Here is a 15,526-nt window from a genome sequence, read left to right on the forward strand (position 1 = left end):
CCTAGCTTCCAAACACCCCTCGCAGCCTCGCCCGTTTTGGCTTTCTGCCACAAGTGTGCTCTTTCCTCTGACTCCAGTTCCTTCTGGGAATGAGATACATCACACACACACACACACACACACACACACACACACACACACACCCCTGCCCGCCTTGGGCTACTTTCTAAAGGGAAGGGTGGAAGGAGATGGACGCACCTGTTTTGAACCTGCGGTGGTAGAAAAACCGCTACGATCCGCGCTTAAAGAAAGCTTGGATATCTTAGGATCAAACGTCAGTCTGGCTGTGAATCTCTTTGGGGTTTGTAATATGTTTTCACATTCCAATGTCCCTGCACTCACAAAAATATTTTGGCTCCAACCATATGCTAGATCCCATGCCTGGGAGAGAGAGAGGGAGGTCTTCCAAATAGACAAGGTACTCTGACCTGGTGGAGCTTGTATTCATTCTCCCAACAGTACTCTTTAAATGATCTGGGGATAGATAGGCAGAAGAGAGATTTTGATGTCCACAGGATCCGAGAGAAGCTTTGCATTTAACCTTGAAACACCAGGCAAAAGCTGAACCTGGTCCCCTGTCTTCTAGACTCCCTACCCTAGAGGGGAGTGCTCGCTGCAGCTCTAAGCGCATCGTCCTGACCCACAAGCTGAAGAAGGCCCTGGAGGCCCAGATCAGCCAATGAGGGACTTGAAAATTCTTCGTTCAAGACAACCTGCTTGGCCGGGCCAACTGGCCTGGCCTTACCGGGCTGGAAATTGCAATTCTACTTTCCCTTCTTACCTCCCAGTAGTGTGGCCCAGGAGAAAGTAACTTAGATCTACTCCCCCAAAAGATTATACATAATTTACTAGTCTGGGGGAAAGTTATTTTAGCTCAAGTCTGACCATGTTTTGCAATTAGCATCCCCAAATAATACAGGAGTAAGAGTTAAGACCATTTAGAATGAAGAAAAAAAACATCACTTGGTGTCCACCATTATAAGACATGTCCAGTGTGCTGTCTTACTCTTCAGGTTTACTGGTACCTGTCTCATAGGGCAAGAAGCAGACAGGCACTCAGAACAGAGAAGGGACTTGCCCAAGGTAGTGATCAGGATTTAAAATTTCATACTCCCAAGTGCAAAGTCTTAATCTCTCTCACACAACTGATCTCCAAGGACTGAAATTTGACAGGGTCTATATAATTTCCCTTTGCTGGAGTTCTTAGCTAGAAAGGTAGGATGATATTAGTTTGGTCGATTAAAAAGTATTGAGCACTCTCTATGTACTAAGATTATAATGAATGGGTTTTTCGAAGGTGCTGTGAGCTCCTTGTTGCTAGGTAGCAATTATTGTAGGTATTATTTATTTTCTCTTGATGCAGATTACTTGGCTCACTTACCACCCCAAAATGGAGGGAAGATATAATTATATATACTTAAAACAGCCTGCCAAGTAATTAGATGCCATGACTTAACTTCTTAAGCAATGAATTCTAGGAAGCTCTTATTAGCATTCAAACAGTGGAGTAAAGCCATGATAATAAACAATATAGAACTAAATCAGAATGTCTTCAGAAGAAATCTAATATGTTTTCTTACTCTGTAGAACTCAAAGTACCTCATGGATCTTAAAATTCAGCATGATTAATCTGGTTTTGACTAATTGGCCTGACTTTCTCAATTCTAGAGCTGAGGAATACTTTGAACAAATTTAAAAATGAACAACATATTTTAAAAAAACTCTTGGCAAAAAATACAGAGTGAATAAAGCAAATGTGCTTTGAAAAAGAATCTTTGCTCAGAAGACAAATTCATTATGCAGTGAGCCTGAGTGTGCCTATGATATTTAAACATAGCTATAAATAAAAATCATCTGATGATGGGGGTGGGGGAAGAGCAAGATAACCTTGACCAAATAGCTTCATAATAGGCACTCTTTAGCCAACGTATAAAAATTGACATTAAACATAGAGAAGGAATGAGATGTATTTTGTCAGCCATCCTCTTGGCCTATGTGAGGTTTATTTTGTTGTTCCTTCCAGTTCCCTGACTTCTAAAGTTACTGAGACAGAAAGTAGAGCTTTGTAGGTGAATAAGTGGCTCTGGAATCTTCTTTGAATTCTGGTTCTGTAACTGCCTAGGTATGTGAAATTTGGCAAGTTACCTAACTTTTCTGAGTCTCAATTTTCTCCTCTATAAAGTGAGGATAATTGTAATAGTCAAATTACACGGTTCTTCCGAGAATTAAGTGAAATTATAAATTTAAAACACCGAACAGTATATAATAAATGACCAGTGAGTATTAGATATTATTTCTAACTGGTCTCTTATTCTTTTTCCCCCCTCTTTATATTTTTCTTTATTGATTTCAAAGAGGAAGGGAGAAGGAGAGATAGAAACATCAATGATGATAGAGAACTATTTATTTATTTAAATATATTTTTATTGATTTCAGAGAGGAAGGGAGAGGAAGAGAGAGAAAAACATCAATGATGAGAGAGAATCATTGATCAACTGCCTCCTGCATGCCCCCTACTGGGGACTGAGCCTGAAACCCGGGCATATGCCCTGACTGGAATCCAACCATGACTGTTCATAGATCAATGCTCAACCACAGAGCAACACTAGCCGGGCGGTCTCTGATTCTAAATATCCCTTAATGCCAATTGGAGTCCCTCGATGCCTGCTATGAAATACATAGTGGTCTTTGGAAAAAAAATAATGGTATCATATAGACACAGAGCCATTGGATGAAGTGGAGATGAGGGAGAAAATTCAAGCAATGAGAGGTAGAGACTGAACAAAAAGAACACCCCTCGCCGAAACCGGTTTGGCTCGGTGGATAGAGCATCGGTCTGCGGACTGAAAGGTCGCAGGTTTGATTCTGGTCAAGGGCATGTACCTTGGTTGCCGGCACATCCCCGGTGGGGGGTGTGCAGGAGGCAGCTGGTCGATGTTTCTCTCTCATCGATGTTTCTAGCTCTCTATCCCTTTCCCTTTCTCTCTGTAAAAAAATCAATAATAATAATAATAAAAGAACACCCCTCTTTTCCCTTGCTATCAAGCAAACATTCAGAAGGCTTGTGCAGAGAGAGAGTCACAGGATTAAATCCAAGAATTAACACAGCTAGTCAGTTTTATGCTCTTGTTGGCTCAGAATATTATATGTGAAAAGGGTGCCATATCTGATAATATGTTCTTTGCACCAAGACCTTCTATCCCCAGAAGCCACAAAATGAAGACCTGAGCAGAAAACATCTTAGTGGCTCTGTCTATGAGAAACCTGCCATGCTCTGACCAATTAGAATTGCCCAACAATCAAAAGATTTCTGGATTCAGGGTATGTAATGATGTTTGCAACTCATTGGTATCTATCCCTGTTCCTCTCCTTTGTGGTTTTCAGAAAAATTAAATTTTACTGCCCCTTCACCTGGAATTAGAATTTTATAAATGTGGCCAAAATGTTGTGGCCAGGAACTCTGCCATAGAAATAATATAGCCCTTTCCCCCAGCTACTACAGTTTGGCTAAAGAAAAATTAAAACAGAAATTACCATGTCCCATGGTAATTTCCCTGATGTCCAGACATTATTCTCAGTCACAGAGGAAATATTTTTTTCTGCTACATAAAAAAAAAGTCTCTGGAATGGAAGGCAAAGTTCATCACTCCAGAAGACTGGGTAAACATTAAGAATACTGCCACCAACTTTGTACCTATTAAAAATCTTATCATAGGAGTATGTTTATTGACATAGAACATTATTCACATTATATTAAGTGAAAAAGTCCCTTATAAGACAGCATGTGGATATAACCCTAATTTTATTATATATGTATTATAAATACATGTTTATAGGAGACTTCAGAAAGATACACAGTGAGGTGTTAACATCAGTTGCTTCTGGTGAGTGGGATTGTTTTCTATTTTCATTTTAGTTACTTGATTCAACTGTAATGAAAACATACTGCTTTTATACTTGTGCAAAGAAAATCTCCAAAATATCTGAGTAAACTTGACAAGGTAACTCTTTGGGGAATTACAGGCCCAAAGAACATGTAGCAACAGTTCTGTTAAGTTTTCACTATGCCCTAGAATATTACTCAAGGGCCCGAACTTGTAAAAAAGAAGTCTCACCTCTCCTGTGGCCTTCTCACATGGTTCCTCACAAAGCATTTCAATATGACCTTTTTTCCTGCCTTCCCTCTCACTGAAAGCCCTTCCCTTCAGCTCAATCAACCCCTTACTCTTCCAGACCAATGATGTGCTCATCCGTTTCATTCCTCCTTTCACCTCTTTGCTCCGCCTGTCCCTTTTCTCCAGATATTCTCTTGTAGTTATATTAACCCTGCTTGTCATTCAAGACCAGTTTAAGCTCCACACCCTTTGAAGAGTCCTCTTTCCTGCCTCTAGGTCTCTCTGAATTGGGAATGTCTAGAAGACCAGCAGGAAACCCCAAGAATTTGGTGGAACAGAACAGAGACCTGGCACTTGTCTGAGCTGAAGAGTGTGAATGGAGGACTTCTTGGTGAACTCATGTGAGGTGTTCCCTAAAAACTCCCAGAAACACTATGGAGGAGGGGGGCATTTTGCATGGAGCCAGAGGGGAAAACCTGTTTACATTTTGTTCTTTATTTTCCAGATTACCCCGTAAACCAGTGTTCTAGCTTGACTCCAGGTAAGATTTAGAAATCAGATCCCCGAAGCAGGTGAATTTGCAAGCATAGAGGCATCTGAGCAATGCTTTGAAATTTATTTGCAAAGATAGAAAGATGGGACCATACTGCTCTCCAGTCTAATGGAAAGAAACATTTTGGTGTATCCCCTCACAGAAGTGTTAAGCTGGTAGAGGGAACACTGGGCAGGGAGACATCCTTGACTACCAGGTACTTACTAGTATGTGATCATCCTTAAATTCTGAGCATGGTGGATGGTAAGGGAGTTAGGTCCACAAACAAAAGAAGGAACTGAAAAGAGATGGCCGATTGATAATTGGTTCTTAGAGGAAGGATGCTTATCAGTTATCTCCATCTTTGGAGGAACAAACAAGAGGAAATGAACCTCTGTCAAGTAGTAACAATTATAAAGCCAGCACTTATTAAGCACTAAGCACTTACTATATGTCAAGTATTTTTCTAAGTGCTTTACATGTATTTCATCATTTATTCCTCACAATTTGTGAGGTCGGTACTATTATCCTCATTTTAACAGGTGATGAAACTGAGGCATAAAGGGATTAAGTAACTTGTATAAGTAAAATAACGTGTAAGTAGAGTTATTGAGGTCAAACTTAGACAGTCTGACTTCAGTGACCAAACTCTTAACTACTAGACAGCATTTAGCATCAGATCACAAGTGATTTTCATGAAAGGAAGACTCTGACCATTGGACCATCTAACACTTTCATTGCCTAGCAATCTCCAAGGATAGAGCAATAACCAGGATCCTTAAAGTTTGCAGCTTAGTGAGTGGCCTGTGGTCCAGCCCACCCCATCAATCCTATTCCCTAAATATATCTATCCCATACCCTCCTCCACTGTCTTCTGCTTGTACCATCCCCTTCTGCTCCCTTTTCTTCCTTCCTTCCTTCCTTCCTTCCTTCCTTCCTTCCTTCCTTCCTTCCTTCCTTCCTTCTGCTCCCTTTTCTTCCTTCCTTCCTTCCTTCCTTCCTTCCTTCCTTCCTTCCTTCCTTCCTTCCTTCCTTCCTTAAATCCTCACCTGAGGATATTGTCCCATTGATTTTCAGAGGGTGTGGAAGAGAGAGGGAAAGACAGAGAGAAACATCCATGTGAGAGAGACACAGATTGGTTGCCTCCTCCTGCACGAGCCCCAACCAGGGCCTGGGCTGGGGAGGAGCCTGCAACTGAGGCACGTGCCCTCGAACCCTTGTTAGTTCATTTTGTCGTTCCTTTCAGGTCCGCAGGCTGACACTCTATCCACTGAGCCAAACCAGCTAGGGTTGCTCTCTTTTCTTGATGTACCCTCTTTCTTTTTCTCCTACTTCTCCATTTGCCTAACCTACTGGGATAGCCCATAGGTACAGTTCGCTCCTCTTTAGGCATCAGAATAAAAAAAGGCTGCTGGTCCCTGGGCTCATCCCAACTTTTGCCACCAACAGGCTGTCTGATCTTGAGCACATTCTTTCCCATCAGTTTCCTCATCCAACGATGTAAAGATTGAACTATATTGGTGAGATCTCAAGTTATGATTCATGGGTGAATTCAGGGGGATCCATCAATTCCCAAAGGATAATGTATAGGAATTTTTAAAATTAATATTCTTATGGAGATAATTTTAGATTCCCATGCAGTATAAGAAATGATCTGAGAGATGCCAGTTTCCCAATGGTGATATCTTATAATACTGTAGTACAATATTATAACTGAAATATTGATAGTGACAATCCACCTATCTTGTTCAGATTTGCCCAGTTTTACATACACTCACTTTTTGAGGTGTGTGTGTGTGTGTGTGTGTGTGTGTGTGTGTGTGTGTGTATTTACTGCTATAAAATTGGGAATTTTCTCTTGCATGTGCTTTTTTTCTGGGGAAAGGCTCTTAGCTTTCATTAGATTCTCTCCAGTATCAGAGATGCAAAAGGTGGTTGAATTCCCAGCTCTAGGAATTCTGTAAGACTACACCCAAATGTCTAGCTTTCTATTCCAACAGCCACATTTAATTAGCACTTACCACATGGCAGATGTAGGAATACATGTGGGGAAGAGGTGATGGGAAGAGGTTCAGAGAAAGTAGGATAAACCCAAAGGTGCATAAAACACAGTCAACTGAGCTTATGCCCCAGCTCGGGACAGATAATCCAATAGGTAAACAAATCATTTGTTAAACATGTACAGAAGGAGAATGGCCTTGTGCCTGGGACAGCTTGGGAAATATTTTCACAAAACCTGATGCTTGAGCTACATCTAGAAAGATAATCCAGAATTCTTCAGCTAAGAAGAGAAGAAATGTTAAAATCACTCCATCTTAAATCGTATCTATTCTAGATGTTTTGAAGAAAACATAGGAAACCATGCCCACATTTGTTTATTTGACGATGTTAAAAGTGTCAAATTCTTTAACTCCCGTGTGTTGGTGTTGAGGCCAAGGGATTTTTTCCCCCTGAGTATATTTTCCACTGTCTTGTCCAATTTGGATACTAGATCCTGCCTGCTCAGCTTGAGAAAGGCATTTTATCTCTGGCGCCTTGATCACATCAGAGCTTATATTTAAAGCATGAGTGATGAGAAGAGACCGAAGTAGGTTCCTGGCTCAGTCCCATCCCTAGATGCACCCTGGAGCACCCTCTTTCTCCCCACACCAATGCTACAGTGGTTGGTGGGAGTCAGAGTTGGCCAGAGCCATAAGTAAAACATCTTTGCTCTCCAATCAATTCTCCAGTCACTGGGACCTCCTTTCCCACTGGCTCATCAGAAAACCTCAGGGTCTCATGTCTGCCCTCCCCAGGTTAGATGGTTGACTGCCTTATATGGGCTCTGGTTCAGACACTTGGGTGTCTCTTTCTCTGTGGATTGCAGGTTCCACATCAGGTTCTTCAGTTCCCAGTACTATTTTCAGGGAGATTGTTCTCCTCAGTGGAATCTTCACTGCATAAGGTAGAACAAAACCCTACTCTTGGGCCCACCCTTTGAAGAACCCCCTACAAGCCCCATTCAAGGCACCACTTCTTCTGACTTCTGTGTCTTCATGCTAGTTATTTAATGCCCTAACCCTCATTATCTTCATCTATAAGATGGGGATTATAATAGTACCATCCATACAGGGCTATTTTAAGCTTTAAATAAACCCATGGAAAGTTCTTAGCACATAACAAGTACTCCGTCTACATTAGCTATTATTCTTAACATCATTTTTATAATAAAATTTTTTATTGTAAAATAATTAAGGATCACTATAGAAAATTTGTGAACTACTGACAAGTTTAAGGAAGAAATAATCATAATATCCAGGGATGAGTGTTATGTATTGTTTTGATGTGTAGCCTTCCCAGCTTGTGTGTGTGTGTGTGTGTGTGTGTGTGTGTGTGTGTGTGTGTGTGGGTTCATGTTAAGAATGTTTATTCTGAAACCTGATTATTTCAACTGATATAGCATATACTTAAATACTCTTAGTACATAAATACTCTTAGTCTGAGAATGGCAATTTCCCCAAGCCCTTTCCAACCCTAGGGATTATTGAAAATGTTTGGCCATTTGATAAGAAAACATAGCTCACTGCTGTTTAACTTTGTGTCAAGGTACTGACTCCTCTAAAAGCTGAGAGAGAAGGCATTGGCCTCAGAGAATTGTACCCAGTCTGATAACTTCAGTGACATTTCCCCAGTGGCTCAGTTGCTTTCCCATGTCCTAAAAGAGGTGACATAGTTGGAAGGAGGAGTGAGGGGGGCCAGGATGGGAAACAAGCCCAACTCATCACAGTGGAAGCTTGTCTCCTGATCCCAGCCCCTGCCAGTGTCAGATCACTCCCTGATGAAGCAGGCATTATCTCTCTCCCACCTCCCACCCGAGAAAAGCCAGCATAATGCTGCCCTTTGTTATTTGAATTGATAAATTTAAACCTCTTTCTCTGCTCTGCAGTAAAAGAACTTTCTATTTTGGGCTTAGTGACATAGCCAAAACTAAGCAGAGAGCAGCAGGCTGCAGCATGAGTTAATAGTTTTTCTTCAAGGGAGAGAATCCACAGGCAAACAGAGGACTTTCCAAAATACATTGTCTGCATAGCAACATGCAGCCTATTTGCTGTCTTTCTGCTGACAGATATATTTTAAGGTTCAAGATTGAACACTATCTAACCTTCGGAGTAAGCTGATGGATTAATTCTGAACAATCAGGTTTCTAAATTCAAATAAATTCTCCAGGAATTTGTGGATACCTCCCTGTGTACCTAGAGCTGGACTAGGGATTGTCAGGGAAGAAAATTCTGTCCTCAAGGGAAATCTTAGCCACCAAAAATTATTTTGATTTGAGGAGTACCTAAAACATTTGCCTAAGAATATGCCTTCCTCTGCTCCTCTGTTTCTCTGCCTGAAATTCCCACATTGACCTAGGGTCCTGGGTTTCAAGAAGCCTCCACACTGTGTTCCAATGACCCATCTGCTGCCAGCCTTGTTTGGATACAAAAAGTGGGTGCAGGATTCATAGGGAACCAGGCCAAACAGAACCAAGAGTTTTCTTCTTTGCAGTCCCTGTTCTTCATTATCATAACTGTTACAGTTTTTTAAAAATATATTTTACTGGCTTCACAGGGGTCCCGAGGGCCCTGGCGGCAGTGGTGGTAGCAGAGGAGGCCGACGCCTCCCTGGGACTGCCTGGGCCATGGTCTCCACTAAAAATAATATATATAGCCAAAACCGGTTTGGCTCAGTGGATAGAGCGTCAGCCTGCGGACTTAAGGGTCCCAGGTTCGATTCCGGTCAAGGGCATGTACCTTGGTTGCGGGCACATCCCCGGTGGGGGGTGTGCAGGAGGCAGCTGGTCGATGTTTCTCTCTCATCGATGTTTCTAGCTCTCTGTCCCTCTCCCTTCCTCTCTGTAAAAAATCAATAAAATATATTTCAAAAAAATTATATATATGTTTGTATGTGTGTATGTATATGTGTATATATATATATATATATATATATATATATATATATAATTGAGTTTACAGAGAGGAAGGGAGAGGGATAGAGAGTTAGAAACATTGATGAAAGAGAAACATCCATCGGCTGCCTCCTGCACGCCTTCTACTGGGGATGGAGCCTGCAACCAAGGTACATGCCCTTGACCAAAACTGAACCCGGGACCCTTCAGTCCGAGGGCCCACGCTGTAACTACTGAGCCAAACCATTTAGAGCATACCTGTTATAGTGTTGATTAAACCCCCAGCGAAGTAAATGCTTTCATTTCTTTATGTTTATGCCCATCGAGATAAGAACCAGCATAGCATTAGACATCCCTGAGTTTGATAAGAGCAGACATGTTAGAAGACATCTCACACAAGTGCAGATATCAGTAAATGAGATTCTTTAAAAAAACAAACTCTGTAATCCTGCTGATCAAGTCCTGAGCCAACCTGCCTTTGCCCCTTGGTTAGCATCCTGTGACAGACATAAGAAGTGGCAGTCCTCACTCAAGGTCAGCTGAAGAGGCTTAGATTGAGTCATCCAGGACAGCTCCTTTAAATGGGTCAGATTTAAAGTCCATCAGAAATTCTCAGTGACCATTCAGGTATATCTAAACCTTAAATGTGTGTGGAGGTAAACCAAATACCTAAGTTATAAAGAAAGAGGTTATTTTCATGCTGATGTTTCCTCAGCTTTCAGATGAGGATAATGACAACACAAACTTCTAAAAGGGGACAGAAAGCTTAATTTATGATTTTTCAGGAAAGAATCAATGGAATTTTCAGATTTCTGGGAGTAAGGTAGATGCCAGAAATCAAACTATTACTGTATTTCTGAAATGTGTTTGTGAATTTAGAACTACACTTCAATACTTATAATAATAAACCTGGATAACAGTCAATCATGCCAGGATGTGAGCCACACTGAATACTATTGTCACTATTATTCTCGTGCACAATCCTATATAATAAAACCCTAATATGCAAATCGACCAAACAGCAGAACAACCGGTCACTATGATGTGCACTGACCACAAGGGGGCAGGCGCTCAATGCAGGATCTGCCCCGTGGTGGTCAGAGCACCGCTCAGCCAGAAGCCGGGCTCACAGCTAAGGAGCAGCGAGCAGGTGGGCAGTAAGGAGCGAGGGGTCCCGGACTGCGAGGGGGCACAGGCCAGGCTAAGGAACCCTCCCCCACCAGTGTACAAATTTCATGCACCGGGCCTCTAGTTGTAAATAAGCAAGGAGGTGGGCTTTGTACAAATCAGCGGGATGCATTAATAAACATCAGCATTGGGAAAATAGTGACCACAAAGTGGGCCTGTGACATAAAAACCATAATGTAAGCTTGGCATTAGAAAGAAGAGCAAAAGTTAAAACCTGGAGATGGCTGCCACATGACAGAAAGATCCAGAGGTTCACAAATGGCCTGGCTGCTTCACCCAGGACAAGGTACCCACCATCCAGTGGGGCCTGGTTTCTCCTTCTCAGATGCCCCAGCATAGCCTCATCCCCTTCCATCCCTCATACCAGAAATACAGCAACCCCGCAGTGCCTGTTCCCACGTGTCTCTTGGTTAGATCTCCATTCCTATGTCCTAAGAGTCACTAGTTCACATCATTGGCTTGTTGATGCTCTCTTTAAAGAGATCTGGGGTGGCTTCTGTCTCATGTGAATACAGAGTCAGCATTGCTCCCTGCTGTCAGCCAGGCCCCTATTCTTTTATCATTTAGAATGATGGAGACCATCCTAGCCAGTTTGGCTCAGTGGATAGAGCGTCAGCCTGTGGACCGAAGGGTCCTGGTTTCTTTTTTTTTTAAATTTCTTTATTGATTAAGCTGTCACATATTTGTCCTCATCCCCCCATTCCCATCCCACACCCCTCCCCATGGATGCCCCAACCCCCTGTTGAACTTAACCATTGGTTAGGCTCATATGCATGCACACAAGACCTTTGGTTGATCTCTCCCCCCTCCCCCCACCCTCCCCTATCCTCCCTCTGAGGCCCGATAGTCCGATCGATGCCTCCTTGTTTCTGGTTCTGTTCTTGTTCATCAGTCTATGTTGTTCATCATTTCCCCTAGATGAGCGAAATCATGTGTCACTAGAGATATACTTATAAGAATTGAATGTGAGACGAGCAATAATAGTTATGCTGACAGGCAAATGAATCAGTCTGTAGTGAGTTTCTTTCTGGACCAACAGTTCTTTTGAGACCCAATATCAATGTCCACCAGTTCCTTATGAGTACATGTCGGCACTGACCCCTCAGCTCTGGATGGTGGACAAATGGTGGTAATGCAGGTCCGACTCCCTCTGGTTTGGTCTCGGCCGGACCCAGGGGCACGGCTTCACCCGGATCCAGGGGCCCACGGCCTCACCCGGACCCGGGACCCAGCCTCACCCGGATCCAGGGGCACACGGCCTCGCCCAGACCCAGGATTCAGCTTCACCCGGACCCAGGGGCGCATGGCCTCGCCCGGACCCGGGATCTAGCTTCCCCCGGACCCAGGGGCACGTGGCCTCACCCGGACCCAGGGGCGCGTGGCCTCTCCCAGACCCAGGGTCGCGTGGCCTCACCCGGATCCAGGGGCCCATGGCCTCACCCGGACCCAGGAGGGTCCTGGTTTCGATTCCAGTCAAGGGCATCAGGCTCCTCCCCAGCCTGGGCCCTGGTTGGGGCTTGTACAGGAGGCAACCAATCAATGTGTTTCTTTTATATCAATATTTCTCAGAGAGAAATATGACCCATCTTTCCCTCTCTCTCTAAAAATCAATGGAAAAATATCCTCAGGCGAGGATTTGAAGAAAAAAAAAAGAAAAGAAAAGAATGATGGAGACCAAGAGTAAATTTTAAGTGTTCTCACCACAAAAAAAAAAACAAAAACAAAAAAAGAAAGAAAAACAGATAATTATGTGACATGATGCAGCTGGTAATCATTTTGCAATATATAAGTATATCAATCAACATATTGCTCACCTTAAACTTATACAATATTGTATGTCAACTGTATCTCAGTAAAGCTGGGACAGAGATGGGGGTAAGAATGATGGAGACTAGAATTAGCTCCAGGAGCTCACTACCAGGTCTCAGACTGCGTTTGGATTCTCAGGCTACCCTTCCTCCCTCCCTTCTACTTAATGCAAGTCTAAGGTATGCTATATTTGTTTGGTTTTTTGTTGGTTTGTTTATTGAATTTTAAAGTCTTTTTCTTCTGAGAGGCTCAAAGTTCATAAAAAAATTTCAGGGAGCAGTTACTTAATGATCAAGAAGTTATTTTGTCACCAGATGACTAAGCAAGAAGAAATGGACCCAAATTAAGGCAAGGGAGATTTCAGTTGACACCTGACGAAATATTTGACAAAAGATGGAACACAGGCTGGACTAGGCCACAGGCAAGAAAACGGGAACTTCATATCTTTCCAGAGCCCTTCAAGGAACAGACAGAGCAGGAGACTTTGCATAGTCTAGACTTGAGGCAAGCCTGCCTGCAAGCAGGGGAAGGCCAAGGTTCCTTTTAGATCTGGTAACACTTCAGAAGAGTGGCCAGATGCTCTAGCAAGCTGAATTTTTATTATTAACAACTGAACAAGAACCTATTCCTAGAAGAAAAAGGAGGGCTGAGAGCCTGTCTAGGATTCCAAGAGCTCAAAAATTACCTGCTAGGTCTACCCCTTGAGCCCTATAAGCCTGGTTCATTTTCTTAACCACTTTTAGGGGGCCAAAGAAGGGGAATCTTAAATGTTAAAGTCCATTTAGTGGAAGAAACTTTCAAATAGTCAAATAAATCTTGCCTGTTGTGTCAAAGTCATATTTGTCAGTTATCCATGCAGAACTATTTATGAAAATTTTCTCCTAAAGAAAACTTCCTGAAGGTATTGAACAATGCCAGAAGACAGGGGTCGCTGCGGTTCCCGGTGAGCTCAGCAGAGCTCAGCGCCAGCCCTTTCCAGCTGAGAAAGTTTCCCTTTGTTGCCTCAGCCAAGAGCTAAGGAATCCTGGGTCCACATACCAGGCTCCTTAAACAATGATGAATCTACTTCACTTCCTCCTTTATTTCCTAACCAAGAGTGTCATTCTAGTTTCGGTACGGAGGCCAGAAAGGACTGGCGACGTCACCACTTCCCCATAGGGGTTCACTCAGTCATCTTAGCAGGTTGCTTAAGAGGTAAGCCACCCTCCCCTAACTTCCTTTTGAAAGCCCAAACTAGAGATTATGGTTCTTAAATGAGGCACTCAATTTATTTTGCAACAGATGAAATTTTTCAAAACAAACCTCCACGGTATAGGACTTGGGTGGATGTGGGGAGTTGGCCAGCACCACTGAGACCTGGCTTTCAGTATGAGCCCTGCCGCATTCAGGGCCTTTGGATAACCTTTCAAATGATGCTATGACATTTCTCAGCAATAACATTTTCTAGAACTCTATACAAAAAGAGGAAAAGGGGTAGCAGTTGTTACAGAAGATTCTGGCCTCCATTTCACCTGCTCAGAAGAATCAGAGCAGTGTTGCAGCCACACCAATAAGACACACACCCTCCTGGGCCAGGCCCACGGTCTCCACCACTTAGGAATGAAGTTTGGAACAACCACCGGGTCTCTGGGGAACATGGCTGCCATTCATCCCCATTTCCCTCCTTTTCTCCTCTTCTCTACCCTGAGACTAGATTATTTATATTTTACGGGAAGAAAAAGTATGATGTATTCATTCCTCATTGCTTCAGAGAGAATCACTGTTGGTGATTGAACTGAACTCCGATGTTTCTGACACAAAATCCAACATTTAGATAATCACCATCTCTTTGCAAGCCTTTTGAAAAATATTGGTACATCTGTGTGATCTCTTATCTTTAACATTTTATTTCATCATTCCTGAGAAATCACAGTACTCTGGGCCATGGAGTGAGGGGCTGGTTACATGGAAAGTCCTGCCATGATGAGATTACTAACTTAATGGAAGAGACGAGCTGGAGGAGAAGAAGCTCTAGGAACACAGATTAAAGGCACAGGCAAATGAATCACTGCTCTACAGAGTTAGTTTAGGCTTGAAGACATGTGAGGGACTGAATAGTGTACTATGCATTAAGAAGAGAAAATACCAAAGGTGAAGCGATTTAGAACTACAAATTACCAGTTATAAAAATAGTCACAGGAATGTAAAGTACAGCATAGGGAATCTATAATAATAAAAGCATAATTGCTAATTAGACCGGACGTCCTTCCGGGTGAAGCCAGGGCTATGAGGGAACCCCGGGTATTGGGTGCCGAAGGGAAGCCGGCAGCCGGCAGCCGGCAGCCGGCAGCCGGCAGCCGGGGGAAGGAAGGCCTACTCTTGCATGAATTTTGTGCATTGGGCCTCTAGTATAGTTGATAATATTGTAATAATTATATATGCTGTCAGGTAGGTACTAGATTTATTGAGGGGGTCACTTAGTAAGTTGTATAAATGTGTAATCACTATGTTATACACCTGAAATTAATATAATATTGCATGTCAACTGTAATTGAAGGAAACATTTAAAATAATAGAAATTACTGGGTATGCACAAATTTCTAAAAATAATTCATCAGTATTTCTCCTTTTTTGCTATAATACTCAACTCAAAATCTAAACATTGCTAATTCTGCCCTCTACTTAGAGTGATTTATTTTTATTTTTTTAAATATATATATTTTATTGATTCTTTACAGAGAGGAAGGGAGAGGGATAGAGATCTAGAAACATCGATGAGAGAGAAACATCGATCAGCTGCCTCCTGCACACCCCCCACTGGGGATGTGCCCGCAACCAAGATACATGCCCTTGACCGGAATCGAACCTGGGACCCTTCAGTCCGCAGGCTGACGCTCTATCCACTGAGCCAAACCGGTTTCGGCTAGAGTGATTATTTTTAAAAAGATGTATAATTTTGCCCAGCTGGCATGG

Source organism: Cnephaeus nilssonii (assembly GCF_951640355.1).
Source record: "Cnephaeus nilssonii genome assembly, chromosome: 5".
Taxonomy (NCBI): Eukaryota; Metazoa; Chordata; class Mammalia; order Chiroptera; family Vespertilionidae; genus Cnephaeus; species Cnephaeus nilssonii.